Here is a 20,137-nt window from a genome sequence, read left to right on the forward strand (position 1 = left end):
AGTTAACTATTTATCATTTTATGGCAGTCAGGGGTGCCTGAGCAATGCTACACATATGGAGGGGAGCGGATGAAGCGGGGGGGTGCAAGGCGCCAGCTCTTGCTTTGTCCTCAGCCAGCCTCCTGCTCCCTCATCACCCCTGATAGCCAGTCAGAGGAATGGGGATCCCAGGCTTTCCACTGGCACCTGAAGTGGAGGCAGTGTTGTGTGCAGTAGCTCTGGAAAGTTAGTGTCAGAACTGAACTCACTTGTGGAGTTGTGTCTGGGGAACCAGAGAACTTGTTGTTGGTTTTGGGAAAATACCCTAGAGTGAGATTTTCATCTTAGTGATTCTCAAACTCTGATCCCATGGAACAGTGGTGTTCACTGAGCTGACAGATCCTTTGCGGTGAATAGCCGAATAATAAAAGTTTTTAAAATTTGCTGGAAAAAGAGCGGAAGTTTTCAAATTGTGCTTCATGGAAACAAAATTCAGAGAGAAACTTAACCCCCAGTCAGAAAGGCACATTCAGTTTTTCACACCTGACAGGATATCAGAGAACTCCATGCAGTGCTGTAGACTCCAAGCAGTCTCCCTGGGGCCGGTGTGAAATTCAAACAAATCTGTGTTCTGATCTTGACTTGGCTATTTCCAAAGCTGCTTGACCTTAGGCAAATCGCTGAGCATTTCTAAGACTCCGTTTCCTTTTATTTACTTTATCTTTCCCTTTCTCTATGATTTATCATTACTAACATTTATGTCTATCCATGTACCATCTATGGTAGATATTAAAGTATTCATTCATATCTATTTCCTTGTACTTCTAGTCATTTAGGATGCGCGCGCACGCGCGCACACACACACACACACACACACACACACACACACACCGCTACACAGGACCTGCTCTGATCAATGAAATAGGAGCGCAGTGACTTGTGTCTCTCAGCGTTTAAGAGCGGGTGTTAATTTCCCACCTTCCCTCCTCCCCGCTGCGGTGATTGGCAACGTGGCCGCTGTGCCTCCGCGGGGAGGGTCCCCGAATGAAGGCCTTGTGCAGTCCAGCTGCTAAGGGCTTTTATGACTGAGAAATACACTATTATTGTGTTAAGCTAATGTGATTAGGGGATTGTTACTTAACCTAACTTAACCTGACTAATACATCATCCTCCCCTGTTCCAAAAAGAAGGTAGCTTGAAGAGATATATAGCTTGGGGCGCCTGCGTGGCTCAGATGGTTAAGCCTCTGCCTTTGGCTCAGGTCATGATCTCGAGGTTCTGGGATCGAGTCCTGTGTCGGGCTCCCAGCTCAGCAGAGAGCCTGCTTCCCCCTCTCCCTCTGCCTCTCCCCCTGCTTGTGCTCTCTCGCTCTCTCTGTCTCTGTACCTCTCTCAAATGAATAAATAAGATCTTTAAAAAAGAGAGATACAGTACAATAAGATAAAAAAGTGACTGATTCAGGATGACACTTGCTTTACAGAATCATTGGGAGAAAAGTCATGGGTCCATCAATGCGACTGATGAACACTATGAGCCTCTAACTTTTTTTTTTTTTTTTTTAACCTTTGGGTCCTTCCGTGTGACAGTCCTTCCCCACCCCAGCGCCGTCTCTCCCCTTCCACGCTCAGGGAGGCCGACTTTGACTTTCTTACATGCAGCAACAACCCAGGTTCCTCCGGCCACACTCGTTTTCACTCTTACCTATTTTTTTCCTTTGTGCTGATCACCAGCCACCGTACTACACGGTCTGCTTCTTATTTGTTTGGTATTTGTTCCTCGACACTAGAATGGAGGTTCCCTGAGGACAGGGGTCTTTACCTGCTCCCCCAGATGACCTGGAACAGTGCCTGACATGAAGTCCGTGCTCAGGAAGCATTTTTGAGAGGGTTTTTTTTTTTTTTTTAATATTTTTATTTATTTATTTGAGAGAGAAGCAGTGAGAGAGAGCATGAGCAAGGAGAAGGTCAGAGGGAGAAGCAGACTCCCCATGGAGGTGGGAGCCTGATGCGGGACTCGATCCCAGGACTCCGGGATCATGACCTGAGCCGAAGGCAGTCGTCAAACCAACTGAGCCACCCAGGCGTCCCTTTGAGAGGGTTTTGAATCAATCAGTTGTGATTTGATGGGAGTTCCCAGAATCCTTAGTAGAGACACAAAAATGAAGTAAATAGCCAACTGCCTGGCGTTTCGGAATTTGGGATGTCAAGATATATGCCCCACACTGTCTTCCGCAAGGACACTGTCCTTGCCCCGCTCTGTCTCTCCACACCCTCCCTGCCCCTCCTCCCCCTGTGGCAGGCTGGTTCGGAGAGATCATGACCCATACAGACACTTCAACAACAACAACAAAGATAATGACAACAAAATCAGCGTTTCTCAAGCTAAGATGTACCAGGTTTAAAGCGGACTGCATTCCACTCATGATCTAATTTGAATTTCAAGAACCTTTGAAGTCAGTACTATTATCACCATTATTTTAAAGGTGAAGAAATTGGGGATGCCTGAGTGGCTCAGTCCGTGAAGCAACTGCCTTCGGCTCAGGTCATGATTCCGGGATCGAGTCCCGCGTGGGGCTCCTTGCTCAGCAGGGAACCTGCTTCTCTCTCTGCCTCTGCCTACCACTCTGCCTGCTTGTGCTCTCTCTCTCTCTCTCTCCCCTTCTGACAAATAAACAAATAAAATCTTAAAAAAAAAGTTGAAGAATTGAGGCTTAATGATGCTACGTAACGTGGCCAGGCCACACTCCAAATAAGGGGTCATGTGGGTGTTTGGCTGTCTGTTGCTGTGTAACGAGCCATCCCATACATGGTGGCTTTAAGTAATCCATTACTGTTTGTCATGATTCTGTGGCTTCAATGGGCTCAACTCGACGGCGCTCTCTTGGAGTCTCTCATGCGTCTGTTGGTGGTTGCAGGTGGGCGGCGGCTGGCCTGGGCGTCCCAGGCGGCTCTCACAGGTCTGGCCTCACAGCAGGAAGGGCTTCTTTGTTAAGCCTGGCGGTGGTCCTGTCATCTCTCGGTCTATACTGCCTCTCCACATCATTAGCGTAGGGTTCCTCAGAGCATGGAGGCCTCGGGGTGGTCAGACGTCTTATGTGGTGACTGGCTTCTTGTGAAGTGGCCTTGGAGGTCACCCCGTGTCCCTGCCCTCGCACTAGCTACATGTGACCCGCTCAGATTCACCGTGGAGGGTGTAAATACATGAATAACATTCTTTTGGAGACTGGCTGTCGTGGTGGGATTTTTAAACCAGATGTGCTGAACCTGGGCTACTAGTTGCAAACCCACATACCTAATCGGAGCCGGCAGGTGACATATGAGGGAGGAAGGCCTGATGCAAGTCACGTGCCACTGGAGGAGACTGAGGGGAGCTGGAGAGCACAGGCCTGACTTTTTATTTACTCTCATTTTTAAAAAATCAGTTTCATAGGCGGAATTTAGTGATTCATCAGTTGCATAGAACACCCAGGGCTCCTTACATCAGGTGCCCTCCGTAATGCCCGGCGCCATGACCCTGTCCCTCCTCTCCCCTCCCCTCCAGCAACCCTCAGTTTGTTTCCTGTGGTTACAGTCTCTTCTGGTTTGCCTCCCTCTCTGATTTCATCTGATTTTTTTTTTCCTTCCCTTCCCCTACGTTCATCTGTTTTGTTTCTTAAATTCCATATATGAGTGAAATTGTATGGTAATTGTCTTTCTCTGATTGACTTATTTTGCTTAACATAATACCTTCTAGTACCATCCGTGTCATTGCAAATGGCAAGATTTCATTCTTTTTGATGACTGAGTAATATCCCATTGTATATATGAACCAGATCTTCTTTATCTTTTCATCTCCTGTTGGACACCTGGGCTCTTGCCATAATTTGGTTCCGTATTGTGGACATTGTTGCTGTAACACTCGGGTACAGGCGCCTCTTCGAATCATGTTTGTATCCTTGGGAGCATAGGCCCTGCTATCAGCAGCAGCAACTTTGTCTCGTAAGACTTCAGGCCCCAAATTACTGCATTTTAAGGGAAGCCATATTTATAAAGCCATATATATATTGTTTATATATATATATATATATATATATATGTTTATATATATATAATTTTATTTTATAAAATTAATTTTAAAAACACACTATAGGTCAAGCAGAAATCTCATGGTGTGCCTGGGTGGCTCAGTGGGTTAAAGCCTCTGTCTTCAGCTCTCTCTGCCTACTTGTGATCTCTGTCTGTCAAATAAAAAAATAAAATCTTTAAGAAAAAAAAAAGCTCATGGGTTTGGCCTGTGGGGTTCCAGGTTATACGCCCCATCTGGATCTCCAGGTGAGGTTCACACTCACCAGCACAACATGGAAGGCCCTTGGGATTGTGGGGGAGACCCCACCTGATTTCCCAGCTCCATTTCTCACTTCCCTCCAGCATCCACGCATCAGCCAAGATCTATTGATTCCTACTAAATGCTAAGCAAGTTCTAGATACAGCAGAGGACAACATGAAGTCCCCGCTGCCAGGGCACTGATACCCCAGTTGGCAGAGAAAGCCAGTACTCACGTAAAGGTACAAAACGTCAGATGGCCCTGAGTGTCCGCGAGAAAAAGAGAGCCGCTGAGCCTAGCCTGGCAGGTTGCTGGACGCGCCGCCTCCGCCGCGCCCTTCGTTCTGCCTCGAGTGACTCTCCCTCCCTTGCAGCCCAGCTGCTTCCTGCCTACCTACCCCTGGAGGCCTAGCTTGAGCATCACAATTTTGCAATATTTTCTCTGACCCCACGTTCTGCCCCATAAGGTTGGGGACCCTGCCCCTGGCTCCTGAAGCACTTGTGCCTACTCTTACTGTGAGGTTATGGCTGTTTGTTAAACTTGTATTTACTTTTTGGTATCTCCCACAGATAGTGATAAGTTGAGGGCTTCTGTATTTCCTTACGTTTTCTATAAATCTTTGTCAGTTCTGTGGAGGATCCTCTTTGGGAAGATCTTTTGGGAGGCAGCTGCTGGGTGGGAGAGACGTGCTCCCCACCTGTTTCTCCCTTCCCTTTCCAGTGAGAAGAGTGCTTCCCTCTGCTGTCCAAGCACAGAGCTGTGCCTGTGGTCACTTGGGAAATGAAGGTAAATGTCCGTGTCCTTTGGTTTAGGGAAAGGCTACTAATGAGTGAGCAACGTTGTCGTATGTTCTCAGTGAGTCAAGGAGCCGAAGCTAGCATCAGCGGGTCGTGAGGACGCGGATGTGCTCATGCTATTTGCATACTCCTATATTTATAGTTGCGACTAGTGTTTGCATAGTCGTGTACACATTCGTACACATACGATGAAAAACCCATCCCCTGTGTGTGCCCACGGAACCGTCGGTGCTCACTGAGGCCAACAGGACGCAGATTTGCGACTGACAAGCATCAGACGCAGAAGCTGCTCCTGGCACAGCCCCGTCTCACGCCGTATCTCTGTCTTGGTGTTCGCAGTACTTCCTCCGTCTGGCTCCTGCTGCCTGAGTTTCCAGGGGTAAAAGCCTCCTTTGGCTCCGACTCTGAGGACAGCAGCGCATGTGCCTTGACGCCGGCTTGATTTTCTGAAAGACAGCGCTGGGCCGGGGCTCCCTCTGCACCCCCGTGGCTGCCCCGCGGAACAAGGTGAGGGCTGACTGTCTTCCACCAGCGGGCGGAGCGCACATGTTCCACTGCGCTCGGAACCCGCACGCTCTCAGCCCAGCCCGCGCAGGGCCGTGGGCACGGCAGCCTCTGATGTGTCTCATCTCTGGAAATCCTGACTTTCAGGCTGTGTCAGAGCCGCCCCAAAAGAAAGGGCCCGGGCTTGGAGCCAGGTGGGCAGAGGAAGGCCCGGGGAACCAGGCAGCTGCCGGGGAGCGTGTGCCCCGAGGGGCGGCTGTGGGGAAGGGCTCCCAGGAGCAGCCCCGTGTTCACCTGGAGGAGGAGGACCATGGGGCTGTGGCTCAGGGACAGTTGCCAGGAGGCCGTGGGCACACTGAGCAGTGGAGATGCAGCCACAGACCCGAGGACGACTTCTCACGAATTGTGTGTTTTTAAACAAAGCTAAACTGAGCAAGGGGACCTGGTTCTTCAAGCCCCTTCTCTGTCCGTCCCCCACACGCACTCCAAATAGACTTTCCCCCCAGAGTGCTTGTCACCCTTGGTCTTGCGATGCAGTGCCTGTCCCATGGAGACCCTTCTGCTTGAGGGCCATCTTTCTGACTGGGCCACCTGCATAAGGACTGGTCCGCTCTCTGCTCCCCCGATGAGGGCAGCGCAGAGCTTGGGGCCAGGAGTTCAAGGATGGAGCGTACAACCAGGGACACCTAGGCTGGCCTCTGTGCCTTGCCCGCTCCTGGTGACCAACAGCCCGCATTGGTCACACTCTGGGAAGGGGATTGTCAGACGCTGTGCTGGAGTAGATCAGGTCAGGTTGGTGGAGCGCACAGCACAACATGGGCTTTAGAAATGCCTTGTTTTCAGGCTGCGCATAATTTTACAGCCATTTTGTCACCTAGGAGTCACAAATAAGACCCCCACTGATGGATTGCCAGGTGGAATCCTTGAGGATTGGAGGGTATCGTGTGCTCCAGGGTCTCCCTACAGTGGCTTGCATGGCTTGATGCTCAGGGGAAGTTGAGAGAATGCCTGGTAACCGCCGGCTCGGCGGTGGCCCGCGCATCCGTAACTCGCCCCCTCTCTCCAGCTTCAGATGGGAAGGGTAGACTGAGGGTTAGCCGGAAGTGAACCAGGGAAGGCAGCGAGAAATCAAAGCATCTACCCCAAAAGTCGGACCTGCAGTAAGTTGCGGAGCTCTAATCCTGTGCATTGGTTAGAGAGCGGACGTCCTCCCTGTGCGGGCCGGGGGAGCACAGGGAGGGACAGCCCTCGCGGAGAAGGAGGGGCTTTAGGTCAGGTGTCTACTGTAGAGGGAGGAAGCTGGGGTTTCAGCAACAGAAAAAACGTGGCTGGTGGTGAACCCTAATTTGAGTGTCTTTGGGTCCCTTTAAAAATTATATTCTGAGGACCTGGAGAGCACTGTGGGAGTCCGAGAGGGCAAAACCTCATCAAAAGCAGCTTCATATTCTCACCCTGAGTCTCACTGGAAAGTTGGGTGGGTGGAGGACTAGATGTCGCCTCATGGTGAGTCCTGTGGTCTTGACGAGCTCTGCTGGCACCAGCGCATCTCCTGAGGGCCCGCACCCCCGTCTGGGCGGGGCTGACCTTTCCTTTTCTCAGGAGCCGCAGGACTCAGCCTGGTGCCCCAAAAATCGTCACTGCCTTTTACTGAAGCTCTCATTCTCCTTGAGCACCGACTCAGTGTCCTTACAGTGGGTTCATTAGTCTCTTTGGTTTGCAAGTGACAGAACTCCAACTCAAATAGGCTTATACTCAAGAGAAAGAGAGAGAGAGAGAGAGAAACAAAGAAAAGGGAAGGAAGGTAGAAAGGTAGAAAGGAATAGAGAAAAGAGAAAAAAGGAAAAGAAAACAAGGAAAAGGAAGAAAGGAAAAGAAAAGGTTATGGCTTCCACACCTTATACAATGTAGGGTAGATCTCCACGATCAAGGCCCTGCTGGGCTCAGAGGAGGCACCAAGATCTGTGTTTGCCCATCGCTCAGCTCCAACCCCTGGGCCAGCAGGACTCGTGGTTCTCGTGACTGAGCAGGAGGGGATCCAGGTGGGATTAGCTGAGACCGAGCCACGGAGGCAGAGGAAGAGGGCAGGTGTTCCATCGGAGAAAGTCGGACCGTTGTTACCCCGTACAGGGCAGGGGTGATAGGGCACATCTCCACTTCAGGGGCCAAACGGTCACTGAGGGGGATTTCGGCACCCTCCCCGCGTTTAAGTGTCATACACAAACATTCATGTCTCCCTCAGCTGTAAGGGCTGGGCTAAATTGCGTCCCCTGTCCCTACTCCCCTCCAGTTCCATATAGGAGCTGGGTTTTGTGGGGGGGGCGGGGGTTGTCTGTTTTTTTAGAAAGTTGGCTGTTTTCTTATGAGGGCAAACACCACTTCACTATTTCTAGTCCAGCAAAGCCATCAAGAAGCACCATTTCTGCTCTTTTTTTTTTTTTTTTTAAAGATTTTATTTATTTATTTGACAGAGAGAGATCACAAGTAGGCAGAGAGGCAGGCAGAGAGAGGAGGAAGCAGGCTCCCTGCTGAGCAGAGAGCCCGATGCGGGACTCGATCCCGGGACCTGAGCCGAAGGCAGCAGCTTAACCCACTGAGCCGCCCAGGTGCCCCCATTTCTGCTCTTTGATGGGGAAAAATGTTGCTGAAACCAATTATCTTGGGGACAAAAGAGCATCATAGATTTGTCTGGACGGAACTAAAATGTCATATGGTTTGTGCCCCCTCTCCAGGGAGGTCAGGGCGTTTCCCACCTGCTGCGGGACACAGCTGGTCTTGACTGATGTCAGGAGAATGGGGGTTTGGCCCTGGTTCTGCCCCTCGCAACCGGAGTGAGCCTGACTCATTCTTTTTTCCCTGGGTCTCAGTTTTCTCATCTTTAGTGTTAGGTTTTGGGCATGAAGCTTTCTCTCTATCTAGTCCATTTCCTCTGTAGCTGCTGAGCGTTAGCTGACACTTCAAGTCCGTGATGAGGGGGGTGAGACCTTCCCCGTGTTTGGTGCTGGCAGGACTCAGGCACCGTAAGGACTGAATGACAGAAACACTTTGGGTCTGATCCAGGAAGAGGAGTGTGAGTGACAAGAACATCTAACCCCTCTTTCAGGATGAGAGATGTCCCTTAGGACGTGGGTGTCTTCAGTGCAGACCGGACTTCGTTTCTTGGGACGCAGTCATTTAGCTGTAAGGTGTGCACGGACCTCGCACCACAAGCAGACGCCCCTTGCGCGCCTGACGCATGGAGAGCCCGAGGCAGGGAAGGAGGCGTCCATGCACGAGAAGCCTGTGAATAGAACACTTTTAATGTTTAATTGCTCCGAGAGACTTTCTTTTTGGAACTGCTGTGCCGCCGGCCAGGATGCTCCAGGCACCTGGGAAGGTCTTTCACCTCAGGTTTCCGGCTGCACAGACGGATGATGGGGAGGTTACGCGGGATGGCCACGCTGGGGGGAGGTCAAGGGCAGGATCCCTGCTTCTCCCAGGGCCACGCGGCAGATGCAGCATGAGTACACGAGCACACACGCAGCCAGGTGCGAGGAGGCTTTCCAGCTCCCGGTGCCCCGACTGTGAGCTCAGGGACCCCGGACAGGATGGCAGCCAGCACGCCGCGGGCATTGAGAAGGTGAAAAAAAAACAGGCGACACAAACAATGTGCCCGTAAACTAGAGAAAGGGGATGTGGGGAGGAGAGATTTTTGGAAGGAGATGTGATGACGCTTTGCTTCGGGCGCTGAGGTCTGGAGGGAAAGGAAGTGCTTTCTGCCCCACTCTGGCCACTTCCCAGCAGCCCCCTGGCTCCGGAGCTGCAGCTGGCAGAGAACCAGCCCGGGGCGTGGGGAAGACGCAGCGGCCTCCGCGGCCACAGTCATCTCTGGACCATCTGGGTCTTCCTTGTCTGCGCCTGTCCTCGCCAGCCTCCCCTGCCCCCCGCCCCCATCCTGCTTGGTTGGGGGGGATAACAGCACAGGGATAGGAGCAGATCTGTGCAAGGAGGTCACACATGCGCGTGTGCACACGTCGGGATGCTGGTGTGAGAAGCACTCGGCGTGCAGCAACGAGGAGGGGGAGCCGCGGCAGGTGAACCCGGGGCTGCGAGGTGCAGGACCTTTGCTCCCTTGGCTGAAATCCGCCCTCCCAAGCCCCCCTCTCTGCTTAGAGGATCAGCGCCCAGGGAGTGCCCGGCCAGGGCTGACATCTCCCTTTCTTTGCTGTCAAGTAACCTCGATAGGTGAACAGTGAGACGCGCAAGGATAAGGGCAGCGTAGGATGAAGGTTACTCACGGGTTAGATTCCAGCAAAGCCGCTGATCCGGCCGCGCTCAGTCACCGTGCGGAGACGCTTCGGGTCCCGGCGTGTGTGCAAACTGTTCTCTCGGTCGCCGTGCGGGACGCTTCGGGTCCCAGCGTGTGTGCAAACTGTTCTCTCGGTCGCCGTGCGGGACGCTTCGGGTCCCGGCGTGTGTGCAAACTGTTCTCTCGGTCGCCGTGCGGAGACGCTTCGGGTCCCGGCGTGTGTGCAAACTGTTCTCTCGGTCGCCGTGCGGAGACGCTTCGGGTCCCGGCGTGTGTGCAAACTGTTCTCTCGGTCGCCGTGCGGGACGCTTCGGGTCCCGGCGTGTGTGCAAACTGGTTCTGTCGGGGAAGGACACCTTGGATGTGGACAGCAGGTGCGAAGGTGGTGCTCTGTAGTGGTGATGGGGGCGGGTTTCTGAGGCTGGTGATAAAAGCGCAGACGGGTTGGCCCCCGAGCAGTGAGGCGTGGGACAGGAGACGTCTGGGAGGCCCCCGGGTAGGCTGGCGGGGCCCTGTCAGTGGGCTGCCTCAGTGGGGCCGTGGGCTCAAGCACGCGGGCCAGGGACACGGCACAGGGAGGAGAGCCTGGGGCAGGGCAGCAGGCCTCGGGAGACAGCAGGGTGCAAAGCGGGGCCCGAGTGTTCGAGGAAAGGACATGTGGACAGGGACTCTGGGATCAGGGAACAAGGTTCCATCCCGGGATGACCGTGTGTCGTGGGCCCTGGAACTGGTTTAAATCCAGGCTCTGCCCCTTAGTAGTTGTGTGTGTGATTTTGGAAAAGCTTTTCTGAGCTTTAGACTCCTGACCTGCCAAGGAGACTGTTACCCTTTTGGCTTATTTCAAGGACTCGACATGAGAATCCACACAGAGGATCCGGTTTGGTGTCTGAGCGCAGTGGGAACCCCATAAACGTGAGCACTCGCGGCACTTTGCAAACATCCCTGGAAGCAGCAGGAGGCCGTGTGCTGGTCAGAGCCAGGCCATGGAGTCAGAGCCGGACCTGCAGCAAAAGCAGCATGCGTGCAGGTCTCCTGTTCTTGCCCCCCTCGGAAACGGGCCAGGTCCCAGAGCTCAGCGAGGTAACGTGCAATATGTTTTGGAAAAAGGGATGGATGGGGTCCGGAGCCAGTGGGTGACCAGAGCTGGAGGTGGGCTGGCCTCTGTGAGTTCCATGGCTTGAGGACCGAGGCTCAGGCGTGTTGGCTCGGGGCTGGCCAGGCCGCCGCACAGCAGGAAGGGCCAGATGGCTTGGGGCAGTCAGGGTGTTTCCTGTGTTACTGGGTGGCGTGGGTTTTGTTCACTGCGGCTGATTTTCTAGGATTTAGGTTCCTTCCCCGGGGGGAATGGGCATTAAGTCCATTGCTGGCTGGTTTCCAGGAGCAGCGGCTTTCAGCACATCAGCTTTAATATGCTCTATGCCGCTGGCCTCCGGGCCAGCAGGGCCTCGGGCGTCGGCCGAGCCGGTGCGCGAGCACTGCCCGGCGGTCCAGGAGCCCGCTCTGCCGCGCTCTTCTTCTTGCCAGCCCTTCCCATCTGCCTGTCTCCAGGGTTCAGCCTCCCTTTCCTCACTGACCCTTTATTTGCCACCTTGTGCCTCTTTTGCATCCATTCCTCTGTCCCCCACTTTTCCTGTTTGTCTTTTGAGCTGTTAACCAACCTCTTGCTCACCACGGAACCACGCTCTTTGGAGCTACTAGGGAGGTCAGGATGGTCTAGGGCAGCCCCTGCCCCTAATCTCCACCAAGGCATCATCCATCCGACGGTTAGATATTTCCTGGAGCTGGGAACGGACGGCAGCCCGGGGTGGCTCCTTCTGTGTTTGTAGCCTGTCGTTGGCACAGCAGGAATCACCGAGGGAAGAAGGTGTCCCCCGCCTCTGCAGGACTCAGAGTCTAGTGGAGCAGAACCTTCCACAATTTGGTTCTAGTTTTAACCCGTAGGGTCTCTCCAGGCGAGCAATACTCGGAAATATTTACTGAGATTTTCCCAGGTGCCAGCCTCCAGGCTAGCGACTGCGACTGCAAAATGGACACAAAAGTGTCCCTGTGGTGATGTTTGGCTCTAGGAAAGAAGAGAGACTTCCAGTGACTTGGTGTGTGAGTGCTACAGCCAAGGCACAGGAATCTTAAGGCAGGAGACTTTCACTGTACCCGCGGAAGGTTTCCACAAACGGGTGTTGTCTGAACTGTTGGTCAGGAAGACCCAAGGACACTGTGGGCAGAGGCCATTCCCAAGTGTAATTGGGGGATATTGGGCTAAGCTAATCGGGTAGAATAAGATAAAGAGGATTAACCATGAATGAAGGGCACAAACCAAGCAATGGGCAGGAATGCTGGCGAGATCCCCAGGAAAAGGGACCGAAGATCACATGTAACATGACCAGGGGACACCACGCGCACACACATCGTGAGGCGCCATGAGGTCTAGGAGCAGGACCTCTGAGGAGCAGAGGTGTGGGCCGGGCTGGGGATTCCCGGGGGAAGGACAGCCTTGCTGGGCTCTCGCGTCCTCTCCTGGCAGCGGAGGAGGTGGCAAGGCCCAGGCCGCCCGTCTTGAGGGGAGGGTGAGGCGGGGGGAGGGCTGGGTCTGGGGAGCCTCAGTGCCTGGAAGACAGGCCTTTGGAGAGGTGCGGAGAGTTGGTGGTCGAGAGCGCGGCAGGGAGGGGTGAGGGGAGCAGGGTGGGGATTGGAAAGTCCGAATGAAGACCTTCAACTTAGAGCTCGGGTTCCCTAGAATGACAAGAAGGATTTTGATGTCATTTGCTGGGGGAAGGGAACTTACTTGTCAAAGGTTCTCAAGGTGCCTGAGCCTCGGCAGGACAAGAGGACGGCTGTGGGAAGAAGAGAAAGCGGGAGAGTGGCAGTGTGGTCTGGTGCCAAGACCTGAATTCACATCCGAGCTCGGCTACCTCGTGAGTTCTTCAACTTTGGTGAATCATTTCAAAATGCAGATAATCCTGACCTTAGAAGACTGTTTGAGAGTCAAGTAAGAGAATGTATAGAGCGCCTGGCATATAGTGGTCATGAAATAAGTGTTTCTTCCCCGCTCCTCCCCACCCATCCCAACGGAACTCTGAGTCAGCATTTTGACTACAAGGGACAGGAAAGGCTGGTGGATTTGAAGGATGTCAAGACAGCAGGGACATCGCATCCAACTGGGAGCTCCTTAAGGACTTGTGCACGGCCAAGGGCATGTCTTTGCACCCTCCGTGGTGTTTTGCACGGGTTGGCACTCGAGAACATAGAGATGGAATTGGACAGAAATAAGTGACGTGTTTTCCTGTCCAGAGGCTTATGAAAGCACTGGGAGACCAGACAGGTCTTCCTCCTAACTCTTCAACACTCTGGCTGTGGCCTCGGGAGAATCTTCTCAGCTGTCTGGGGCTCAGGTCCACGTCTGTGAAACCAGGGGCATGGCAGGATGATCTTCAGATTCTTCTAGTGATGAGGTTCGGGAGCCCGGAAGGTTTGGGATTGGTACGACAATATTGCAGCTGGTTTGCAAACAAGCCTCAGAGGTGAGAAACTCCTCTGTAGACTGACAAACGGGTACAGAACTCAGGACTCTTCACTCACGGGGCTAAGGCTGTCCTTTTCCTGTTGTCCCACAGCTGTGACAGAAAACCATATCCCAGACTCAGAGGCTATACACCCAAAAGGTGATTCTCGTGAGACCCCGAGGATGGAAGGCTCTCGAGGCATCCAGATCCTCAGCCCTCACACATCTGCTAGACACTCAAAGGAAACAGTGGGTGACAAAAACAACGGCTTTGACATTTGAGTCACTTTGGTGCTTCTGATTTTCCCACAAACCCACCATGACATGTGTTTTTGCGATGAAACATTTCAGACATCAATAAGGGGCTCATAAAAGAGCCCACAAGACTCAGGTGTTTCCACTCTTAAAAGATGCTGTTTACGGGTGTGGCCTGCACCCTGTCGCATCTCCTCACCACCCTGGAGGCAGGGAGCTCTCCATCCTGTGCATCTGGGGGTGCTGCTCTCGGGGTAGTCTGAAGCACTCTTGTTTCCTAATCATTTTCACATCGTACCCTTTTTGGGTTAGAATTTTGGCTCAAACACCAACAGACTTTGTGACCCTGGGCGAGTCGTTTTACCTACTTGAGTGTTAGCTGCCTCACTTATGTTCATCTCATCGATAGGTATTTATGGTGTCTCTAATAGCAGGAACCATTCTAGATTTGGAATTCACAGTCAGCTATTTCTTTAACAGGCAGAAATCCAGAAGACGTTCATACAATTTAGTAACAAATGTATGACCTCAGCACTCTTTGCAGTGAATCTAATGTATTATTATGCTCGCATATTAGGGCTCAGAGAAAAAGATAACCAATCTGCTTATGCTACAAAGCTGTAGTAATCAAAACGCCATGGTACTAGCACAAAAATAGACACATAGATCAATAAAACAGAACAAGGAGTCCAGAAATAAACTCATACTTGTACAGTCAATCTCCAACAAAGGAGGTGAGAATATAAGTAGGGAAAAGACAGTCTCTTCCATAAGTGGGAAAACTGGACAGCTACATGCAAAAGAATGAAACCGGTCCACCACTCTCTCATGCCATACACAAAAGTACATTCAAGATATCAGATACCTAACTGTGACACTGGAAAATAAATAACCCAATTAAAAATGGGCAGAGGACCTGAATAGACACTTTCCAAAGAAGACCTACAGATGGCCAACAGTCAGATGAAAAGGTGTTCAGTATCACGAGTCATCAGGGAAATGCAAATCCGAGCCACAGTGGGAGATCTCCTCATACGTCCGAACGGCTAGACTCAAAAAGACAATAAGTAACCAGTGATGCTGAGGGTACGGAGAAAAAGGAACCCTCGTGCGCTGTTGTTGGTGATGCAAACTGGTGCAGCCACTGTGGAAAACAGTCCTGGACATCCCTCAAAAAATTAAAAATAGAAATACCATAGGATCCAGCAATTCCACAACTGGGTATTTACCAAAAAAAAAAAAAAAACCACCACACACTAATTTGAAAAGATATATGCACCCCTGTGTGTGTGTATACATGTGTACATACATACATAGACACATACATGTATAATGGAATATTACTCAGGCATGAAAAGGATGAGATTTTGCCATTTAAAACATGGATGAACCTAGGGGATGTGATCCTAAGTAAAGTAAAATAGAGAAAAGCAAATACTATATGATTTCCCTTTCATGGGAAATTTAAAATACAAAACAAAGAGCAGGAAAAAGCCCTTAAATACAGGGACCCAACCAGTGCTGGTCCCAGGGGAGAGAGATGGGTGGCGGGCACAGTAGATGAAGGAAGTGGGAAGCACAGGCTTCCAGTTAGGGAATGAAGAGGTCACGGGAATGAAAGGTCAGCAGCCCAGGAAGCATCATCAAGGGTATTGTGATGGTGTTTGTGGTGACAGACGGCGGCTACACTTGTGGTGAGCGCACCACGACGTGGAGAGGTGAAATCACTCTATGGCACCCCTGGGACCGAGGCAACCCTGGGTGTCAGCTGTGCTTCAATAAAAACATCAAAATGTGGGGGCGCCTGGGTGGCTCGGTCGGGTAAGCATCCAGCTCTTGATACTGGCTCTGGCCTTGATCTCAGGGTTGTGAGTTCAAGCCCCACGCTGGACTCCTCACTGGCCGTGGAGCCACTTAAAAAATAATCAAATAAAAAATGCTCATTCTGCTGAGCCGCCACCTAACTTTATCGTGTCAGGGCCAGCTACCAGGGTTCTAACTCCAAGAAAAGTTGATAAGCCTCTTGAGAGAAACAGTGACTGCACGGGACTGGTACCAAAGCTTTTGAGTGGGGAGGACAGTCTCTCCCTGGCCCCTTGGGATGTGCTTTGGGTGGCAAGGAGGTCATCTGGAGGCAGGAGAGACCGGCCTGGCACCTACTGGATTATTAATGGGGCAGACGCCTTTGGGTGTGAGCCTGTGCCATTCCTCCCAAATGTCTTCTGACTTGTCTGAGGGTTTAAGAGCTAAAATCTGAGGAGAAACCGAGAAAATGATAGAGTTGTGACTTGAGGGTGCTATAAAACTACCGTACGGGGAGTCTGGTAAGAATCGTTCCAGGGGGACGCCTGGGTGGCTCAGTTGGTTGGACGACTGCCTTCGGCTCAGGTCATGATCCCGGAGTCCCGGGATCGAGTCCCGCATCAGGCTCCCAGCTCCATGGAGAGTCTGCTTCTTCCTCTGACCTTCTCCTCGCTCATGCTCTCTCTCTCACTGTCTCTCTCTCAAATGAATAAATAAAATCTTTAAAAAAAAAAAAGAATCGTTTCAGGATTTATTGTCAGGCACCGTGCTAGGCTGTGTGCATGAGAGAGTGCAGAAGACAGACATAATTCTGTATCTATCTGTATCTGTCCATATCTGTTTTTGAAAATGTGATAAGAACCACAAAAGGAAAAAACAAAACACAGAATAGTAACTGGGATGATCTCATTTAGATGGAGTGCCCTGTGAATACCTCTCCGAGGAATCGATGTTTGGTTTAGAACTGAAGGATTCTGGGAGCTGGCCACTCAAAGGTAGGGCTGGGGCAAAGTGGGGCAAAGAACGTTCCCGCCAATGGCAGCATCTCACGCAAAGGCCCTGAGGTGGGCGAGAACTTGCCACATTTGGTGAGTGGAAAGGCCCGTGTGACGGCAGCATGGCACGAGAGGAAGAGCAGAGAGTTGCCGAGTAAGGAAGAGCCCAGATAATGAGGGCTTTGGAGGTCACACCAAAGATTTCAGATATTACTCTCAATGGCCTGGACATGGCTCCGTGGTGACTGAAGGAGCGCCAGGGCTGGGCTCAGAGAAAGGCGGGGAGCGCGCTGTCCTGCTGCACCTCCTCGGTCAGCACCTGCAGGGTCGTCCGAGGGTGGCCGCTCAGCTCCATGAGTGAGGTTGCAGAGGGACCTTCATTCCCACCAGGGCCCTGTTTCTGACCTCAGACTCTTCTGTGTTTGGCATTTCAGCCAACATGGGTTTGTTGAGTTTTCACCCAGTGGTAGTGAACGAGATAGACCTGCTGTGCCACGTGTAATTTCTTAATACTCAGCGTCATCCCTGCCTTTTTAGCCTCTTCCCGGTCCCCAGGGAAGAGTTAGGTGGTCTGGTGCCCTCAGGTGCTACTCTGGGTGGCTCCTGAGTCATGTCTAGTGCTCCGGGCCACGGTCCACTGAGGCCGCTCCCGTGCTAAAACACGGGAGGGATGGAAAGAAAGAAGAGCCCCTTCTGCTTCTTCTGTTCTTTTAACCTCCATGTGGCTAACATGCTAAGATGGGGGAAAGATCACCGGAATTCTTTTACTAAAGGACCTAACAGTTTCTGAAGGGAATTATAGTGACAGAGGGACCCGCATTAAAGATAATTTGAATTTCACCTAATGAGGCCAGATACCTAAAAAAATTCTAACAGCTTGTACAAGGAGTGTTCTCTGATTTGGTCCTGCACTTAAATTTGCTCCTAAGCCTCACTCACATCCCATTAAACCTCAGGACCGGCAATCCCACCCCTTATCTGAAGGAAATCACCAGTTCTGAATCATTCTCCCCATCCATCCTCAAGGAACGCTGGTTCGGGAATCAGAGATGCCGCCGGCACAAGTAGAGGGATGAGGTGAGAAAGAGACATTCCTCATTTGGAGTTTTCTACACGTGGGAGCTACCAGCAGGCTGGCCCTTTTATTTATTTATTCAGCAGATTTTTTAAGGTTTATTTATTTGTAGTAATCTCTACACACAACGTGGGGCTCAAACTCATGACCCCGAGACCAAGAGTTGCACGCTCTAATGACTGAGCCGGGCAGGTGGCCCTTCATTGCATCTTTAGAGGCAAATACATGGGTTTCCTCACCCCCAGCCATCACAGAGCTAAGGTCTTACTGGAAAAGGTTATTCCTGCTGATGAACAAGGTTCTGGTAATACCCCAAACTGTGACAAGTCCCTGTTATTGTCTCTCTCTCTCTTTTTTTTTTAAGATTTTATTTATTTATTTGACAGATCACGGTAGACAGAGAGGCAGGCAGAGAGAGGAGGAAGCAGGCTCCCTGCTGAGCAGAGAGCCCAATGCGGGGCTCGATCCCAGGACCCTGAGATCATGACCTGAGGTGAAGGCAGCAGCTTAACCCACTGAGCCACCCAGGCACCCCCTGTTATTGTCTCTTACGGTGTTTATTTCTCCATGACTTAGCCAACATATGACATTCGGTGACATTATCGAAGAGGAATTATTGCTGTTTAAAGACTGCTCTCTGTCTCTGTTTCTGTTCAGAGTCTCCCCAGAATCTGAGGACACTGGATGGGTTTGGGGAGGATATTTATGATTCTGATTCCTCCTATGGGATTATATCAAGAAACAGGGAAGGGGGAGATATGAAAGTATAACATCATTCTTACTGAAGAATGCTCAAAGCTTCTGTGAGAGCTTGAGAGAGAAAAGCGGGGAGGATCTCAGCCTGAAACAGATGGGTCCATCAGCCCACCGGTGAAACCTCTGAGTTCCTAGTCGTTGGGCATTCCCTTGTCCTGTTGCCTGCCACCTGCCTCCCCTCTCCACCTTGATTTACCCTCCGTGGAAGGCCGACACGTCACGTCTACGGATGGTTTGCATGCGGGGAGATTTGCTACACTTACTGCAACAGTGAGGGCAGCGTTTGCTGAGAGCTTACTTTGATTCTAAGCCCTATTTGAAGTGTATCAGGTGCTTTGACCAGTGCTCACAGTGCCTGTGGAATCCATTCTGTTCTGATCGGGCCCATTTTTATAGATGAGAAGACAGTGGCCTGTCCAGCTCACACAGCTCGTTAAGGGGAAGAACTGGGATCTGCCCTGGGCAGTTTACCCCCAGAGCCGCAAACCCCTAAGCATCATGCAACACACTCTCTCCACCCATCCCCGATGTGGTGTGTTTTTTCACTCATCTGAATCTGCCACTAGCAGTAAAATTTTTCTAGTATAAAAAAGATGACTCTAGGGGCACCTGGGTGGCTTAGTGGGTTAAGCCTCTGCCTTCGGCTCAGGTCATGATCTCAGGGTCCTGGGATCGACCCCCACATCGGGCTCTCTGCTCAGCGAGAAGCCTGCTTCCTCCTCTCTCTCTCTCTCTCTCTCTCTCTCTCTGCCTCTCTGCCTATTTGTGATCTCTCTCTGTCAAATAAATAAAATCTCTTTAAAAAAAAAAGATGATTCTATACAATTTTTGTCAGAGTTCTCTGAGGGTACTTTCAAGGTTTTTTTTGTTTTTGGTCCCTTTTTTTGGGTTGTCTGTATGGTAGAATTCTTAACTTATACATTATGATGATTACTTCTGGACTTGAAACTTGCCATTTTTCACAACTATGAGTAAACCCATGTGTGACTTCAAAAGCACATTAGCTCTGCCCACCTCGAAAAGAGAGTGAGATGCCCGTGCAGTTGTTCTGCTCCCAACTGTCACGCTGTCTCCCGAGCGCAGAGTGGGATGTGGGCAGAGGCGTCTGGGGAGGAGGTAGTGCCGGCTCTTGGACTCTAACGGGAAGGAGCCCTGTGTGTCCCTTTAGGGAATTTGGTTTCAAACCTTCCAGCACAAGGTGTTAGGCAAGAAGGTGAGATCTCTGAGTGTGTGTTTATCGGCGTGGTTCTTGCGTCATTCTGCGGGATGGTTTGTGTCGGGAAGGCTGGTGGGGGGGGCAGTTGGGGTGTCACTGAACTACAGCAGGTGACAGCTAGTTGACGTCTGACCTAAGACAATAACAGGAAAACTAGAAATGGTGAGAGGGTGCTGATGTGAGAAACAGACTTGGGGAAAATCCATCGGCTTGGGTTCAGATGTTGCGGGAGAGAAAGACAGAAGACTGAAGTTGTCCCCAGAAAGACTGACGTCCAGTGAAGCAGGTAGTATGGGAGGGGGTAGGTGGGAAGAGTGTGGCAGGGAACTAAATCTGGTGTTGGCCATGGCGGGGATGGAGAGCCAGAATGGTAGGTGCAGAAATGCCCCAGCATGATGGAAAGACTAATGAGATCCGAACAGGGGAGTTCTCCAGTGAAATGGAAAAGCGGGTTTTATGAGCGGTTGGGGGTTTGTTTGGGAGCGTGTTTAGGACTGCAGCCAAGCATCTGGGAGTCACGGGCACATAAGTAGTACTCAAAGCCAGAGAGAAGGGTGAGGGCCGTCCAGATAGGGTTCCCATCTTTAGTAAAAGACAAATAGGGGGATGCCTGGGTGGCTCAGTTGGTTGGACAACTGCCTTCAGCTCAGGTCATGATCCTGGAGTCCCG

This window comes from Mustela nivalis (assembly GCF_964662115.1).
Source record: "Mustela nivalis genome assembly, chromosome: 16".
Taxonomy (NCBI): Eukaryota; Metazoa; Chordata; class Mammalia; order Carnivora; family Mustelidae; genus Mustela; species Mustela nivalis.